The 20145-nt window shown below is 35.2% G+C and overlaps 1 long non-coding RNA gene across 1 annotated transcript in view; it reads right to left on the bottom strand.

The window, feature by feature from the left end:
* Positions 1–14016, bottom strand: part of LOC107600180 (uncharacterized) — a 17635-nt gene extending 3619 nt beyond the window's left edge. The window contains exons 1-2 of the long non-coding RNA XR_001610737.1: positions 14007–14016; positions 5599–5603 (exon numbers count right to left, since the gene is read on the bottom strand). This is a non-coding gene — a long non-coding RNA (uncharacterized lncRNA). The remainder of the gene's footprint in view (positions 1–5598; positions 5604–14006) is intronic.
* Between the last annotated feature and the right edge of the window lie 6129 nt (positions 14017–20145).

Raw genomic sequence — 20145 nt, 5'->3', positions numbered from 1 at the left:
TTTTTTTGTCATTTTTGGAGATTAGCAGCTGCCGTTGGATGGAAAAGTGCTGTGTGAAGATTCTTCAGAATATCTTCTTCTGCATTCCACAGAAGAAAGAAAGTCATACAGGTTTGGAACGACTTGATGGTGAGTAAATGATGGCAAAATTTAGATTTTGGGCTGAACTATGCCATTAATGTTAGTTTAGTTGTTGCAGTGCAGATATTTCTGCACAAATAAGTTATACAACAGTGCATGTAAGGTCAAGCTAATACACAGATCAAACTCGTTCAGGGAGCTGCCAGTCAACAAACGCTCTTGTTCTCTCACACACATGCCGTGTGCCTCGTCTCAGGGGAGCAGCTGGATTAACCAAGAAACTACAAAGTTTTCACTTACACAGTGCTCTCCAGGGAGAAGACCAACGTCAAGCATGATTCTCTCTTTATTGTGCATGCTGTATGTAAGCAAGACTGCAGAAGACTGAGAAAAAAAGCCAAGGGTTTGGACTCTCTACAGAGCAATGAAGTGAAACAAAATGGTTGACAGGCAACTGCAGTAAAGCAGCTGCTGGGATTCCAGTGCAGACCAATGAGGAGTTGTGAGGCTACATCGGATTCACTTTACCGATATTGGATTTGCAGTCAGCAGGCCCGGTGCCCACTGGGATATAAACTGACATAATAATGCATCAGAGAAGCATCCTAAAGAGCTCCAAAATGCTTAGCGTTTTCAACTGAACTAAGAGCTCTGGCTAGTATTTATTTATTGTTGCTATCCTACACTTCCTACAGTCAGAATTCTCACGATTCGAGATTGACAGGATGGTGGAAATCAAAAAAATGCTCAGCATATATTTTACACTGTGTCTATGCATATGCGATCATCTGCCATTAATACTTTAAATCACACAGAAACATTATTCATTCTAAAGTTATATATACACGTTTGCATTGACTCTAAACTGTACATTATTAATGTAACCATCTTATTTTGAGATGTTCGATTTATTAGGCGTTATCGGTAAAAAACTAGAAGAAGAATATAATGCAGTAAACGATAAAACTGATAATAAATTACAGTAATATGATAACAAATACCAGTTTGCAATATAAAGCAAATGGCTACACTGCTCTTTCGTTACAAATAGGTGGACTGGCAACATCTAAAACGTAAGCATTTTATGTAGGAATAACTTTAAAGACGTCCAAATTCTCTTAGGTTCGTCAAATATTGAATTCAAGGAAATAGCAAATTGATTGTATTGTATCTAATCAATGAGATTAATAAAAAATGCTCAATGTCATATTTATTTAATGCATTTACCTAATGTGAAATTATAACAGTCGAATTTCTGTGTGATTTCTGGTGCTGAAATCAACTCGTTTTGAAGGAATGCATCAGTTTAGTCAAGCTTAAACTTGAAAGTGTTACAATTAATTAAAAATCATCATCATTTAATCATTGCTTAATCATTTAATTAGTAAAATATATATGCAAATAATTGCATAATAGTATATTATAACAAATTATTTTCACTGTACTTTACACCTGTTTTTTATGATTTATTTATTTATTTTAAATATACTGTTGAGAAGTGTTTTAGTACTGATTTAGTAGGGATGAAGTTCAGAGATATCTACATAACAGTAAAATATACACATATATACACTACCGTTTAAACGTTTGGCATCTGTAAGATGTGTTAGGCTGCTTTTTTCTTTCATCAAAAATGCAATAAAAACAAATATTATGAACAATGTTAAAAACTGTTTTCTATTTGAACAGATTTTCAAATTTTTTATAAAAAAAAATAAAAATTATTCCTGTACTCAAAGCTGAATTTTCAGCATCATTACTCCAGTCTTGAATGATTGTTCAGAAATCATTCTAATATGTTGATATGCTGCTCAAGACACATTTCTGATTATTATCAATGTAAATGTAAATGTCTTTACTGTTACTTGCTGCTATAAAAATCTTAACCTCTTTCAATCAAATCTTACTGACCACAACATTTTTAACAGATGTGTATTAATACATATTAAAATACATTTACATTTGTGAGCCTGTGCATACATACATTTAATATAACCCAGTTCTGGGTAAAACAGGGATAAACCCAGCAATTGGGTTGTATTTAACCCAGCATTTTTTAGAGTGTACCCACACACGCTGTGGAAAGGGTTTCTGCGAACTTGTGGAGCGGTCGGCTGGTGCGTACACACCGTCTAGCAGCCAGAGATCAACTGCGAGAGCTGCACAAACGCAGAGCCTGACAATTTTAGGCCATCGCAGGCTGCCACTGGGACATGTACGTTTTCACGCATCCCAAACAGCCAAAGCAGATAATTGGATAAAGTGATTTGGTAACACTTTATTTTAAGGTGTCTGTTACACATGTTACATGTAATTACTATTATAATAACAATTAATTTAGCATAATTACATGCAAGTAACCCTAACCCTATAGTAAGTACATGTACACTCTGAAAAATGCTGGGTTAAAAAGGGACAAACCCAGCTATTGGGTTGTTTTGTCCGAGCGGTTGGATTCAAAACATCCCAACCGCTGGGTTCAAAACATCCCAACCGCTGGGTTCAAAACATCCCAACCGCTGGTTCAAAACATCCCAACCGCTGGGTCAAAACATCCCAACCGCTGGGTCAAAACATCCCAACCGCTGGGTCAAAACATCCCAACCGCTGGGTCAAAACATCCCAACCGCTGGGTCAAAACAGCCCAATTGCTGGGTTTGTCCCTATTTTAGAGTGTAGTTAATTAATATTACTCAGTACTTATATTACACTGTAACAAGGACACTTTAAAATAAAGTGTAACCAGTGATTTTCATCCAGAATTGAAGTTTATTTCTTTCTTTTTTCAATTGTTCCCTTTTTATCTCTCACATCAGCATTATAGAAGGAAAGCAGTGCTAATTTGGGAAGCTACTTTGAAACTGCTTTTATCACAACACAAGCTAAGAGTTAAACTACAGGCAAGCTATTGTTTTCAAAAGAAAAAAAAAAGTTAATATGCTGCTAACAAAACCTTGCTATATTGGTCAGTGTTTTAATTGTTAACTAAAACTATTAAAAATATAGTTAATTGAAACTAAAACCATAAATTTTTTTTACATGAAACAAAATGTGAACTGAAATAAAATAAAATATCAAAAAACATATTTTTGTTTCAGGTAGTTGCCAAAGCAACATTTCTGACTTTCATTTGGTTTAACTTGATGTACTAAAATAACTAAAACTGAAATAAAAGTAAAAACAAAACTACAGACATATTAAATAATAATAATAATAATGATGACAACAACAAAAATACAACAAAATGACTAAAACTTTAACTAAAATTAAAATGAAATGAAAAAAAAATACAGAATAATAAAAAAAAAACAATTCAAAATATTAGGAAAAACTATAATAGTATCTCAATAATATTAAAATAATGCTGAAATTGGTTGAATAAATTACATTTGAAAATAAAAATAAATATATGAACAAACTACATGCAATTCTATTTGCATTAAGTAAGTTGAAGTATTACATTTTACACACACACACACACACACACACACACACACACACACACACACACACACACACACACACACACACACACACACACATATATATTAGTGCTGTCAAACGATTAATCACATCCAAAATAAAAGTTTTTGTTTATATAATATTTGTGTGTATATTTATTATATAGTATTATATATAAATACACACACATGCACATATATATTTAAAAAAAAATTATATTTTGTATATTAAATATATTTATATACGTATAATATAAATTATATAAATATAAATATATACATGTAAATATTTTCAAAATATTTACTGTTTGAGTGTGTATTTATATATACATAATAAATATACACAGTGCACACACAAATATTATGTAAACAAAAACTTTTATTTTGGATGCGATTAATCGCGATTAATCATTTGACAGCACTAATATAGGTTTATATATATATATATATATATATGGAAATGTAAAATTAAAAGCCATTTTCAAAATGCTAATAAATACTATAATAGTTATAAATATTATATAGCCTATTATAACATTTTTAGCAAAATCCAAGTGCCAACTTGATTTACGCAGCAGCTGATTAGTTTAAAGGACTGCATTGGAGGACAGCAAAACAAGTATTTAGTTAACCCTTCACTTAAAACCTCACTGTTATTGAGATACAGCTTTTGTGACAACTAGCCCTGATATAGGTTTAATGAGTATTTATCAGGCACAAAAACAGAACAGAACTAAATACAACTACAACTAGAAAACACCCTGATTCGAACTAAATATTTCACTACGAAAGAAGATGAAAATGCAGTGCAAGGACTTCTGCTTGGGGACTCCAATGAACGGAGTCGTTTTTTTGAACCATTTCATTTGCATGAACCATCCGAATGACACAATTATATAAAACGAATCATCCGTCTCAATGCTTCATATGAGAGAGAGGGGAGATTTTAGGAGAATTTCGTTATATTCTCTCAGCTAAAGCTGCAGGCGCAATGCAATCCGATGTGTCAGAATGTGTCACGCTGCGTGGCTACTTGTCGGAAAATGTGGGCTATTACTGGACGAGCTACATTATTATGAAAACTGAAGTTAGTAGCCTTGCTATTTTTAGCTAGTTACAGCCATGGACATGACAATGTGTAGCAGGCAAAGTTAACAAGAGGCAAGGGAGGCAACCATGTTGAACATTTCACCATCACATCACAAAACTACAACCTTTTTCATGATTTCCAACTTCAAAACTAGGTATATAATGAATCAATTAAGATGACATTTGGAGCTAGCATGTTATTTCCATTGAGGATTATGGTTTATGCATAGCTTCCTCTATCATTACAGCTCTGTCTGCCTTAGTAAAAAGAACAGCTGACATTTTCAGTGAACACACAGGCGTTCAATAATTCAGTGGCCACAGAAGGCGAACAGTGATCCAAACACACACAACAATTCCCTTTTATTGGAGCTGACTCGGTTTTATTGCTTGGCAAAATTTGGTGTGGGAGTCAGCAGGAGCAGTTATTCATACAGGCTTTGCCACGAATGGAAAGGTGTGTGTGACAAACTGCGACGAGGCACATAAGAGGAAAAACTTATTCAACAGAGCACAGATATGAAATCTATTCTGAGTGACAGAAGAAGAACTGAACCTTAGAGATAGAGAGAGCAGACGTTTGTTAGCTGTTTGTGATCAAATTGCCGGAACCCGATTCCACTTGACATTGACTGAAAATTAGTTTTATCAAACGAAACTCGAACTTCTCCATGCAAGAGAAGACAGAAACCTCATCTCTAGTCTCTTTTGTCAAAGCTGGCAGTGCAATATATTTTCCTTGATTAATTTGTCAGAGTTTGAGCTTGTGGTACCAATAAATTAATTAATAAAAAAGTCTATTTTTGGTTTATTATTAGCATCTATTTCAGGTTTTTTTTAATGGCTATTTTACACAAAAAGACCGTCGACTGCCTTTTCCAACCTTCAATTAGAGATGTTATTAAAGCTCAGTGCAAAAATACCATGAAGCCTTATTAAACAGCCTTGGTAATGTAATAAATTTAACTTTGGCTTTCTCATTTTCAGCCCCCAGTTTTAATGTGAAAATATCCTGTACTGTACATAACTGACAATACTAACTAACAATAGAACTGAACAAGATTCAGCAGTTGCTTGCTTTTCACAGCTGTAATTGAACATCTCCTGCGCTTTCCAGAAACACTTACAATTTGATATGACAAAATATCTACAGTGGATCTAAAATATGAATAGTTAATTATAATTAGTTATGGTTAATTATTCATATTTCCCCATGAGCTGATTCGCTACACTAACAATAGAACTGAACAAGATTCAGCAGTTGCTTGCTTTTCACAGCTGTAATTGAACATCTCCTGCGCTTTCCAGAAACACTTACAATTTGATATGACGGTCACATCCTACAAGCTTTTAGTTTGGTGGGCTGAACCAGACAATGATTCATACTAATGTTGTCACAATACCGAAATTTCAGTAGTCATAACTAATTCCAGTAAGGGTACATTTACACAACAGCAATGTAGTGTTTTTGAAAAGTTTCACGTACAGATGACAAGTTCTAGACTAGAACACTGTATAATGCATGCCAGGCCAGCAGTTGTCAGTCGATGTCATTTTATAAAGAAACACTACACGTCTGCACACATACCTATAGACTGAACGTGTTATTTGCATGCGCATGACTGCACCGATTTCACAAACTCGTTTACACGGGGTGATACTGGCATCGTTTTCAATTAAATGCAAGGCACTTTGAGTGTCAAACAAAGCATATACAGGCAAGACAAAATTAACACTCGTGGCTCCTGATGATATATTGAGGTCTTATGAAGTGAAATGATCAGTCTGTGCAAGAAACTGAGCATTATTACCAACATGTTGGGGGTAACGCATAACAAGTGACGTGAGTTACGTAATCAGTAAATAGTAACGCATTACTTTTAAATTTACAATGAAATATCTGAGTTACTTTTTAAAATAAGTAACACCAGTTACTTTGTTTTCCCGTTTATTGACTCGCATCTCTCCTGTCCTCATGTTGAGAGAAATCGGGAGTAATTACAAAGACACTTCATTCAGCCTGAAGGTTACTCATTTCACTTTTGATGTGAAAGGACCTTTACAGTTGCCAAAAATATAACTTTTGGGTTTTTTGTTATTAAAAATAAATAAACAAGCCCACCCCAGGTAACAGAAAGTAATGCAAAAGTAACATACTTTCCAGAAAAAGTACACTCGGTTACAAAAATGGGATGGTGCGTGTACTGTACACGCGTATTATTCTGGTGACGGAATTTGCGTCACGCGCACTGTACGTGGTACCTTTTTATAGTTTTCCTTCTATAAAAATGTAGCCTTGCCTGATATGATTTTTTTACTGCTGACGTGCATTTTATAAATCACCAAGGACCAAGGTTTCAGCTAAAAATCTTCATTACTATTCTGCTGAAGAAAGAAAGGCCTGAGGGTGAGAAAATTAACATCAAATTTTCCTTTTTGGGTGAACTATTCCTTTAATTAAGACTGTCCACCACAACTTTATTAGCCAACAAATGGACATGACAACAGTTAAGTTACAAAAGCCAGATAAAGTATAAAAAAATGTTATTTCATGTTTCAAAAAAATGCATTTTCAGAATATCCATTGCCGTGACAGTGGGCGCGAAAAGAAAAGCACATTGAAATATATGGCAAAGTGAAAAAGCAGAAGAGCCCAGCAGAAAGCTAAAGGCAGTCACACACAGCGCTAAAGGCCATGGTGACAGTGAGCAGTGTTTTTCCATGTCTGCTAGGCTCGCAGGTTCTGTCACTGTGAGGAGCTGTAATATCATGGCCTCATTTTTGCCAAGGTTTCAGCTTGGCCTTTGCCTCTCCAACCAGTAATTGGGAGCAGTATTCCAAGACACTGCCTGACTACACGGTGTAATTTAAGAGACACAGGACAGACACAGCATGACTTCCTGTTCTAAAATTTAAAACCATGGCAGCTTTTGTTAGACATCTAAAGACAAAGGTAAAAAGTACACTTTTCCTTGATTTTTTAAATTGTATTATGCAGCTAATTCATTTGAATGGATTTGGTTTAGGGGCCTCGGTGGTCTCAAACCAACCATTTTCCAAGCACCACATTTGCATCTTTTATTTGTTTTTAGTTGTCTCTTTGTTCCAATCTTCTTATTTTTTCCCACTACCATTTTCATAAGTATAAAAGTCAGTTCTAAATTGACTGGAAATACAGTTTGTATAAGAACAAAAGCTTCAAGCCTTGATTTATTAGTCTCCAACATGGCAGTAACACCATATACTGGAAGATATAGGTCATATCAAAGTCTATAACTTGAATGTGGTTTTCTATGTCTCTTGGGGAGCCTGCAGTCCTGTTGCATACATCCTATATAGATCATGGTCTATATACAGCTCTTTTTGAGCCATTTGTGTGTGTGTGTGTGTGTGTGTGTGGCTTTTGTAACTAAAAACATACTGTCATGTCTAGGCGGTATGATGGTTTTAATTGAAGCATTATATTTTGAAGCAGCTGTTTTTGCACTGATGCAAGATTTAAAATTAATTCGTTAATTTGATTTGAGTTCATCCAGATATAAATAAATAGAGTAAATAATCAAAGGAGATTAAGCAACTTTCATTTCTATTTAATTCACTGGATCATCACAAATAGGCATTATCACATGGTTATATAATATTTAATTTTAAACAACTGTTTAACTAGTTTAGGTTTAGTATTTTATTATTTTTCAACAAGGATGCATCGAACTGATCAAAAGTGACAGAAGTCTTTCACATTATTACAAAAACTAAATCTTCAAATGAATGGTGTTCTTTCAAACTTTCTATTCATCAGAGAATCCTGGAAAAAAAAAGATTTCCACAAACATACTAAGTAGCACAAATGTTTTCAACATTGATAATAATCAGAAATATATCTTGAGCAGCACATGAGCATATTAGAATGATTTCTGAAGATCATGTGACACTGAAGACTGGAGTAATGATGCTGAAAATACAGCTTTGATCACTAGAATAAATGATATTCTAAAATATATTCAAATAGAAAACAAGTATTTTAAATTGTAATAATATTTCACAATATTACTGTATTTTTGATCCAATAAATGATGCCCTGGTGAGAGTCATTAACAAAAATAAAAAAATCTTACCAACCCCAAACTTTTGAATGATACTAACACAATGTAGAGCGGAAGCAATTTCAGCTCAAGTAACGGGTAACATACAGGAGGAGAGTTTCCTTCACCATCCATTTCTGGAAGCATGTCCACAGAAAATCTCATGATAATCAGCTGATTTTCAGAAAGGCTGAGATTCTGAAACATGACACTCCCTACTGGTTAAAGCTCTCAGAAGGGAGGAGAGGAGCAGACAGAAAATCCAGTCAATGGGCTGCTAATGATTTTAACCAGTGAGTGCTGTGAACAGGCTAACACTGCCAGCACTCAAGCAAAGTGACTTCCAATGGAAAAAAAAGAAAAAAGAGAGAGAGATCATTTTTAACAAAACTGCAAGTTTTCTCCATTATCTATGGAAGCCCATTTCCGCCACTGAATAAAAAATAAAAGAGGTAATTGCGACTATTTATCTCACAATTCTGACTTTTTTTCTCAGAATTGCGTGATACAAACTCGCAATTGCGAGTTAAAAAGTCATAATTGTGAGATATAAACTCGAAATTCTGAGAAATAGTCACAATTCCGAGAGATAAAGTCAGAACTGCGAGATATAAACTCACAATTGTGAGAAAAAAAGTCAGCAATTGTGACTTTATAGCTCGAAATTGTGACTTTATAGCTCGCATTCGTGACTTTACAGCTCGCAATCGTGACTTTATAGCTCGCAATCGTGACTTTATAGCTCGAAATTGTGACTTTACAGCTCACAATCGTGACTTTATATCTCGCAATCGTGACTTTATAGCTCGCAATCGTGACTTTATAGCTCGAAATTGTGACTTTATAGCTCGCAATCGTGACTTTATAGCTCGCAATCGTGACTTTATAGCTCGCAATCGTGACTTTATAGTTCGCAATCGTGACTTTATAGCTCGCAATCGTGATTTTATATCTCGAAATTGTGACTTTATAGCTTGCAGTTGTGACTTTTTCTCTCACAATTGTGACTTTATAGCTCGCAATTGTGACTTTATAGCTCGAAATTGTGACTTTATAGCTCGCAATTGTGACTTTATAGCTCGCAATCGTGACTTTATAGCTTGCAATCATGACTTTGTAGCTCGCAATTGTGACTTTATAGCTTGCAATTTTGATTTTATAGCTCGAAATTGTGACTTTATAGCTCGCAGTTGTGACTTTATAGCTCGAAATCGTGATTTTATATCTCATAATTGTGACTTTATAGCTTGCAGTTGTGACTTTATAGCTCGAAATTGTGACTTTATAGCTCGCAAAAATTGTGACTTTATAGCTCGCAATTGTGACTTTTTAGCTCGCAATCGTAACTTTATAGCTCGCAATTGTGACTTTATAGCTCGCAGTCGTGACTTTATAGCTCGCAATTGTGACTTTATAGCTCGCAATTGTGACTTTATAGTTCGCAATCGTGACTTTATAGCTCGCAATCGTGACTTTATAGCTCGCAATTGTGACTTTATAGCTCACAATAGTGACTTTATAGCTCGCAATCGTGACTTTATAGCTCGCAATCGTGACTTTATAGCTCGCAATTGTGACTTTATAGCTCGCAATTGTGACTTTATAGTTCGCAATCGTGACTTTATAGCTCGCAATTGTGACTTTATAGCTCGAAATCGTGACTTTATAGCTCGCAATCGTGACTTTATAGCTTGCAATCGTGACTTTGTAGCTCGCAATTGTGACTTTATAGCTGGCAGTTGTGACTTTAAAAGGTCAACTATGGAAGAAACAAGAAGACATTCTTTCCATCAAAGGCATGGCGGTGTTTCTCTCCAGCAGCACTGAAGGACTACAGAACTGAAGAAATCAATTTGCATTCCATTAAGAGTTCCAGACTTCGGCATCCAGACCCTCAGCAGATGAGCCTGTATTAATCCAACAACTCATTTATTTTCTAATCATACCTGACAAAGGCGAGGGTTACGGAGAGCACCTCTTGTTCTACGTGTCAAGAAACCGGACATGTGGACGGATAAGGGCTATTTGAAGGATACTTGTGAGGTCATGTTTGGTTGAATGTTACATAAACACAAATAGGGCAGCACTTCGCTTCTCAGAGAAGAACAATTATCTTGAGCCGGCCCGTCTCTGTTAGATAAGCTGAGTTTAAGGAACAACTGAAGAGAGAGCTATTCAATTGTCATTAAAGGAACAGTTCACCCCAAAATTATAATTTGCTGAAAATGTACTTACTCTCAGGCCATCCAGGATTTTGTTTCTTTCACTGAAAGAGATTTGGAGAAATGTAGCATTGCATCAGTGTCTCACCAGTGGATGCTCTGCAGTGAATGGGTGCCGTCAGAGTCCAAACAGCTGATAAAAACACAATAATCCACAAGTAATTCACACCACTCCAGTCCATCAATTAATATCTTGTGAAGTGAAAAGCTGCAAGTTTGAAACAAATCCATGATTAAGACTTTTTTAACTTCAAACTTTCTGGCCCAAATATGAGTCCTCCTTCCATAAAAGTCATCTCATCTGAATCAGGGGAGAAATCTGCACAGTGAAAACAGTCCCAAAACAGTTCTAAAAGAATATGTGGCTGGATTTTGATGTGAGAGACAACAGGAGATGGACCTTTTCACTGGAGGAAGCGTTATTATGGACTTGTATTTCAGTTAAAAACGTCCCGATGGATTTGTTTCAGTTTTTGTCTTCTCCAGATGTTAACTGATGGACTGGAGCGGTGTGGATTACTTGTGGATTATTGTGATGTTTTTATCAGCTGTTTGGATTCTCATTCTGACGGCACCCATTCACTGCTGAGGATCCTTTGGTGAACAAGTGATGGAATGCTACATTTCTCCAAATCTTTTCAGATGAAGAAAGAAACTCATCTACATTTTGGATGGCCTGATGGTGAGCACATTTTCAGCAAATTTAAATTTTTCACATTTTCATAAACCACCCTGAAAAAGGTTTATATTCAAAATATATTAAATGTAGTGAAAACATTTTCTAATTGATTTTATAGTAATTCTAATGAAATCATATTTGTAATAGTATTTCTTGTATTTGCCACTGACACATCTTACCCCAAAGTATCTGGCACACTTTACAACTATATACAGGTAAGTTGTAGTTTTTTGTTTTTTTCAAGTAATATTTATTTTATTTCAAGCAACATTTTTATGGTTTTAGTTTTAGTTAACTATAATAACCCCTAGGACCGTGCATGGTCACATAATAAAAATTACACAGTTTACTAGATTAATGGAGTGGCACATCTTACCCCACCCTCCCCTACTTATGATTTACTCAGAATTACAAGTTTTCAGCTCAACCAGTTTAGCACAAAACCCCACAAACCTGCTCCAGTTCTGCACTCTGCTCTAATACGTGCTCCCATCCACATCAGGGGGGACAAAAAAAAAAAAAAAAGACAATGTTCATGAGAAAATAATGAACCTAATTAAAAGGAAAGTGCCTCTGATGATGGGAAGAAAAAACTTTGGGGAGATCAAATTAAAATTCCAGCTCAGAGGGAAGTCTACAGGCAGAGAAGGAGTCACTGAATTATTAAGATCTCTGTCATAAAAGTGGGGAAGCACCTCGATCAGTAAAGGAGCTCGGGAAGGGTGATGGCACAGCTTCTTCAATGCACCTGGTCTACAATAAGAATAAAAAGTGTGCTACTGTTGAAAAGGAGTGAATCTGAGCCACAAAATGCAGCTCTGTGATGTTCAGTATTGTCACAGACTGACTGCAATAGAAAACAATGTTAATGCATGTGAGGAAACATCACAAACACTTAATATTCAAGCACATCTGAGACTTTGTACACAAAGCATTAGGATCCGAACGCTGATGCATGCTGATTTGTTTGGCTGTTTACATGCACTTCATTTCTGAACCCGTAGGTTTGTGTCATAACACTAATTAGGTAGAAGTTACCTTTTTTAATCATTTATATCAAGGTATGAACAGCAAGTGCGTGTGAAGCCTTCATCACTGAAGCTGAATTAAAGATTGATTAGAAGAAGAGCAACAATGCACTTCAGACTATGAACAATTCCTCAATGGATATTTCATGTTTCATATTTCAGGGATAGTATGAGTAAGACAGACCTATACGGATAAAAAGCCAGTTTGTATCCTACTGATTACAGTGGATAAAGTTTTAATCAAGAGGATCCTTTTCAATCTTTAATAGGGTAAAGGCTGTGGAACAAATGAATTATTAACATAGTGTAATTCTGCATATTTATGGTCCCTGCTCTTCTGTCACTATCATATCAGATACGCTCTTTTAATATAGATCCACAGTCAAGTTTGTGCATGCATTAAAATGAGCAAACTGAATGCCTCAAGCTTTTAAAAGATGACACAATAATGAGAAACCAATCAGTCAATAGCCACGTGATATTTAGGCAATAGAACACAAGAAGAAGTATAACAATACAGTAGAAAGTAAAGAAGTAATGTAAACCTCAGACTGACCACCTAACATTCTATTCACTGATAATTTGACGCATTCTGTAAGATCTGATTGACTGGCTTTAGAGGGAAAAGTCATATTCCAGTGGTACTGCATTGTTACAACGAACACTAATACATTTAATCCATGTTTAAAAACAGTTAAAACAATGAAATAATACATTAATAAATCACTAAATATTTATATTTAAGCCTTGTTGTGTTCAAAACACTATAACACCTTTGGTGCTCCCGGTAAAAAATGTCCGGCCATTTAAAATAGCTTGCAAAGCGCTTGTTATATTCTCAATAAATATTGGTTTCAATCTTTTTGTCAAATAGTTTTCTTTCGATTAGGACTGGTTTTGTTTTTATTTGTTGTTTGTATTGGTTGTAGGCCTCATTAATCTGAGTTTATGCACCACAGTTTTAAATCATTTTGTCAATATTATATAAAATATGAAAAAAATTGCACTGTTTATCACACTAGTGTGCTCTAATGTATAACCAGGAAGTTTGTTTTGAAAAGCTTTTATTTTGTACAAAATTGCAAAAAAAATTGCAAGAAAAATTACACAATCTCGTGCTATGCTATAGTATCACCTAATATTGGATACAATCTTTTTGTCGACTAGTTTTCTTTCAGTTAGGACTTTTTTTTAACTGACTGATCGAAGGCCTCATTGATCTGATCGATAACGAATGAAAGCCTGTAATAATCAAAACAGTTTGTTTGTGTACATAAACTTGTGTGTGTTTGTGAGTATGTGGTAGAACAAGTATGCATGCATCCACACACCCGAGACCTTTATATTTGCAGGCACAGACGTACATGTGTGAACATGAACATGATTAACATGCTTCCGAACACTAAATATTTTTCTTCTTTTTGATCAATGAATCAGAATCAATTTTTGACCAATGTAAGCTCAGATCAACGAGGCCTACGATCAGTCAGTTTAAAAAATAAATATAAAACCAGTCATAATTGAAAGAAAAATAGTAGACAAAAAGATTGAATCCAATATTTGGTGATAATAAAGCACGGCAAGAGATTTATAAGCAATTTTTTTTAGGCCAGTCATTTTTGACCGGAAACACCACAAGTGTTCTTTTTTTTTTTTTTTTTTTTTTTACAAGATATAAGTATTTTAAAACAGATTTCCTGGTTGAATATTAGAGCACCCCAGTGTGAAAAACAGCACATTTATTTTTCATATTTTATATAATATTTATATTAAATATGTCCATATTTACAAACAGATTTTGGCTTCACAAGACATTAACTGATGGGCTGGAGTGGTGTGGATTACTTGTGGATTATTGTGATGTTTTCATCAGCTGTTTGGACTTTCATTCTGACGGCACCCATTCACTGCTGAGCATCCACTGGTGAGCAAGTGATCCAATGATACATTTCTCCAAATCGGTTCCCATGAAGAAACAAACTCATCTACAGCTTACATGACCTGAGGGCATTTTCAGCCAATTGTAATTTTTGGGTGCACTATTTCTTAAATTCAGATTAAAAATATTAGATACATATACCTGTAACAACACATAATAAATAAATACATCATTTTTAAATGCATCATTCAAATTGTATAAAGCATTTACAAAACTTTTTTCTTTATCCATTTGCTAAGCAAGTAAAAAAAAACACAAATGGGCAGTTTATGAGAACAGCCAATGAACTTTCGACTCCGTTTTAAGGCACAAAATTGCATATTTCCAAGTTACATTGTTGAAATAAGCAGTATTTTGGTAGGATATAAATTCAGACCTTGATGTAGGGCTGGGCGATTTTTGCGATTTTATCGATTAAAGGGTTAGTTCACCCAAAAATGAAAATTCTGTCATTAATTATTCACCCTCGTGTTGTTCGAAACCTGTAAGACCTTCGTTCATCTTCAGAACACAATTTAAAATATTTTAAATGAAATCTGAAGGCTCTCCGACCCTCTCATAGACAGCAAGGTAACTACCACGTTCAAGGTCCAGAAAAGTACCAAGATGATCGACAAAGTAGTCCGTGTGACATCAGTGGTTCATCTGTAATGTTACAAAGCTACGAGAATACTTTTTTGCGCAAAGAAAACAAAAATAACAACTTTATTCCACATTTTCGTCACTTGTGGCGGCGCCGGCGCTGACCCAGATCGCCACACCCTCGCGTCACGGTACTGTTGTGAACGCGTGCCCACAAGTGACGCAGTAGAGACGAAAATGTGTTATTATTTGGTTTTGAACAACACGAGGGTGTTTATTATTAATGACAGAATTTTCATTTTTGGGTGAACTAACCCTTTAATTCAAATGTAATGTTTTGCGCCGATTTTATTTTTTATAAATTGAGGAATTTGATTTTGATTAGAAATATGACCAAATGTTAGCATTAGACACTTTGACAATATGCCAAATGTTAACAGTAAAGACAAAATGATCCAACCGCATGTCAGCGAACGTGATTAACCGCTCACGTGACGCGCTCAGTGAAGGACAAGCAATCAAATATAAAACGGTAAAGAACTACTGTGTATGTGTGGAATTTCATGTTTGCATCATGGTGACAGGCTGAAAGCTGCTGTTCATTGTTTTTACAGAACATTTATAGTTAATAATAGTCAAATAGTTGTTTTACCTTCAGTCATTTTGAATTTGTAATAACTTGAATTTTGAGTTTTTTTTTTTTTTTTTAAACATTTTCCTTGTATTATTTCTGAACATATAATATATATGTATAAGACAATAGTATATATGTATAAGACAAGTTTGTTCAATATGTAGTTGTTCATGCATCTTTTTTGCGAAGATATTTAACAAGTGATTTGTTTAACATTTACATCATGTGTGGTGCACTTGAAATAGAAATTAGTAATCCAGAAAAACTAGAGGGTTAATGAAGAAAAAGTTACTTGAATCATGTTGTAGTTACATTTTCAAGTTGACTAGTTAAAAGTCGTACGAAAAACCCCAAAAGTTTTTTTTTTTTTTTTTTTTTTTTACAAGATATAAGTATTTTAAAACAAATTTCCTGGTTGAATATTAGAGCACACCAGTGTGAAAAACAGCACATTTATTTTTCATATTTTATATAATATTTATATTAAATATGTACATATTTACAAACAGATTTTGGCTTCACAAGACATTAACTGATGGTCTGGAGTGGTGTGGATTACTTGTGGATTATTGTGATGTTTTCATCAGCTGTTTGGACTTTCATTCTGACGGCACCCATTCACTGCTGAGCATCCACTGGTGAGCAAGTGATCCAATGATACATTTCTCCAAATCGGTTCCCATGAAGAAACAAACTCATCTACAGCTTACATGACCTGAGGGCATTTTCAGCCAATTGTAATTTTTGGGTGCACTATTTCTTAAATTCAGATTAAAAATATTAGATACATATACCTGTAACAACACATAATAAATAAATACATCATTTTTAAATGCATCATTCAAATTGTATAAAGCATTTACAAAACTTTTTTCTTTATCCATTTGCTAAGCAAGTAAAAAAAAACACAAATGGGCAGTTTATGAGAACAGCCAATGAACTTTCGACTCCGTTTTAAGGCACAAAATTGCATATTTCCAAGTTACATTGTTGAAATAAGCAGTATTTTGGTAGGATATAAATTCAGACCTTGATGTAGGGCTGGGCGATTTTTGCGATTTTATCGATTAAAGGGTTAGTTCACCCAAAAATGAAAATTCTGTCATTAATTATTCACCCTCGTGTTGTTCGAAACCTGTAAGACCTTCGTTCATCTTCAGAACACAATTTAAAATATTTTAAATGAAATCTGAAGGCTCTCCGACCCTCTCATAGACAGCAAGGTAACTACCACGTTCAAGGTCCAGAAAAGTACCAAGATGATCGACAAAGTAGTCCGTGTGACATCAGTGGTTCATCTGTAATGTTACAAAGCTACGAGAATACTTTTTTGCGCAAAGAAAACAAAAATAACAACTTTATTCCACATTTTCGTCACTTGTGGCGGCGCCGGCGCTGACCCAGATCGCCACACCCTCGCGTCACGGTACTGTTGTGAACGCGTGCCCAAAAGTGACGCAGTAGAGACGAAAATGTGTTATTATTTGGTTTTGAACAACACGAGGGTGTTTATTATTAATGACAGAATTTTCATTTTTGGGTGAACTAACCCTTTAATTCAAATGTAATGTTTTGCGCCGATTTTATTTTTTATAAATTGAGGAATTTGATTTTGATTAGAAATATGACCAAATGTTAGCATTAGACACTTTGACAATATGCCAAATGTTAACAGTAAAGACAAAATGATCCAACCGCATGTCAGCGAACGTGATTAACCGCTCACGTGACGCGCTCAGTGAAGGACAAGCAATCAAATATAAAACGGTAAAGAACTACTGTGTATGTGTGGAATTTCATGTTTGCATCATGGTGACAGGCTGAAAGCTGCTGTTCATTGTTTTTACAGAACATTTATAGTTAATAATAGTCAAATAGTTGTTTTACCTTCAGTCATTTTGAATTTGTAATAACTTGAATTTTGAGTTTTTTTTTTTTTTTTAAACATTTTCCTTGTATTATTTCTGAACATATAATATATATGTATAAGACAATAGTATATATGTATAAGACAAGTTTGTTCAATATGTAGTTGTTCATGCATCTTTTTTGCGAAGATATTTAACAAGTGATTTGTTTAACATTTACATCATGTGTGGTGCACTTGAAATAGAAATTAGTAATCCAGAAAAACTAGAGGGTTAATGAAGAAAAAGTTACTTGAATCATGTTGTAGTTACATTTTCAAGTTGACTAGTTAAAAGTCGTAAAAATCGAGAATCGGTCAAACGTTCTGAAAAAAATTGAGATATGTCCGTTGCTTTACATGTTGATCAGAAAGACTCTTCCTATCTAAGTGGGCAATTCACAGCTAAAGTAATCTGGCAAAGTGGACCAGACATCATGCCAGTAGTCAAAAGTCTAACTAAGCAAGATAAAAATAAACGTAAACCGAAGAAACTCAGTATTATTCGAAATATGTTTTAGCATCTATAATTCCTTTTTTCCAAGTAGATTCTCAAATGATTTGTTGCCGTGCAGCATTTTCCACAGGTCAAGGTAGCAATCCGTACGACAGGACTTCAATTATGACAAGAAGAACAGAGTGCTGGAAGAACAAAGGACTTATTTACCAGCTGAAGGAAATGCAAGGATGGAATGGACTCCACTGTAGGCCTGAGGGACACATTAACATGGATATATGCACACAGATCTAGCACATTTGTATAGGACCAACGGGAAACATGGAAACTTGGTCACGTAAACATAAGCTCATTTGTTCCCAGATGGGTACGAGTGGAGAGCCAGCAGTATTTGCTCTGATCATGCCCACAGTGGCGTGACAACGTTCCACGCGGCTACACACCGAAAGGCTATCAATTCTTCGTCAGTATGAAGCAGATCCACTGAGTGTATGACAGCTGCCTACTCACCATCTGCTAAGCCAGCGAATGGCTGATAAGTCGGTGAATCATGTAAACGTAAGCACTGTGTGGCCATCCATGTCCATCATGAAACAGCGTCATGTCAGGACCTAGTCATCATGATCATGCCTTCAGAGCTTCATCTTGACATGTTCACAAAGACTTTAGTGTTATTTCACGTTCTTGGGAAATAAAACTGAATTCCTTTTCTATTCCCAATGAAGGCTAAGTTGAATGCAATCTTCTTGAGTCATGAACCAACCAGAAGGGTTTAACTCCTTCCCCATCATTGATGGATTTTTCCGTCATTTACGAGACAACGCTTCCTTGCCATGGACTGAAGGAAGCGCTACAAAGATACAGCTAAAGATACAACTTCTATCTTTATGCAAATGTACACTAATGGGACGCACCGCCTGATACAGATGCATATAGCAGACAAGCATCTAGTAGCAACTAACAATATAGCGACTTCCAGAAATGTCATCACTGTCAGTGTGAACAGGGTTTTAAATGTCACAACCAATAGCCATAGCACAAAACCCTCCTTCTTCAGGCAGAGCTACATGCGCATCTAATATAATAAGTGTAAGATATAGGGGCCATGAAACATTTGTCAGTGGACTTGTTTGCTGTGCAGGGGGCTAAATTGCTGCTTGGCTTCCTGTATCGATCCAGTTCATGCAACAGTGTAATGAATAAGTTACCGTGAAGCTGCTCTCAGGGAGGCCGAATTTTCTTGGATTTACCTTTATGGACCAATTCTCCAGCAGGGCCCAAAGAACCAAAGACATAAAATATATGAGCTATGTAATCTGCTCCTCCTTTCAGAGTTAGAGAGATATCTGTAGCGCCAGACCCAACAGATATTGATAATGTGGGGATCTTGGGATTTGATGGCATATTTCAGGCTGAGGCTATTTTAAGAAACAACAAATTAAAGTATTGGTTTCATACACTGATGTTAACAGCATGGTACTTGGTGACCATACGTTTTTTTTGTTTTCTTCGGACATGACCTGGCTGGGATTTCTAAATTTTCCCTGACATGTCCAGATTTTGGCTTTGTTTGCTTATTGTTCTCATACTTGCAGAAGGTAATAATTAAAATTAACCAACAGCGTGCAGGCATTGTACATAATCGACCAATCGAAAAGGTAGGATCTACAGAGAACGGTCAAAGCTCTGCATAAACTTAGTGTAAAAACATGATAATACCATGGTATTTTATGTTAGTGTAGCTGCTAAGCATAAACAGCATATCAATATATATTTACTATACCTCAATGTAATAATTTATTCAAATACTAAAGCATAATATATAAACACTGCAGCTGAAATACAGTCTTTAAAGAGCAAATCTCCAGGGTCTCCTTGCTAGAATCTGGATCGAAAGCCTTGATATGGATTTCAAATTTTCATTAGGACATATTACTACAGCTACCTATTTGAAGGGCCTTTGAATTGGGACAGCCTTCGTCAAG

The sequence above is a fragment of the Sinocyclocheilus grahami genome, unplaced genomic scaffold (assembly GCF_001515645.1).
Source record: "Sinocyclocheilus grahami isolate Dianchi unplaced genomic scaffold, SAMN03320097.WGS_v1.1 scaffold279.1, whole genome shotgun sequence".
In the NCBI taxonomy this organism is placed as follows: Eukaryota; Metazoa; Chordata; class Actinopteri; order Cypriniformes; family Cyprinidae; genus Sinocyclocheilus; species Sinocyclocheilus grahami.
Note: the sequence above shows the minus strand (reverse complement) of the source record. Positions and strands in the feature narration are given on the sequence as shown.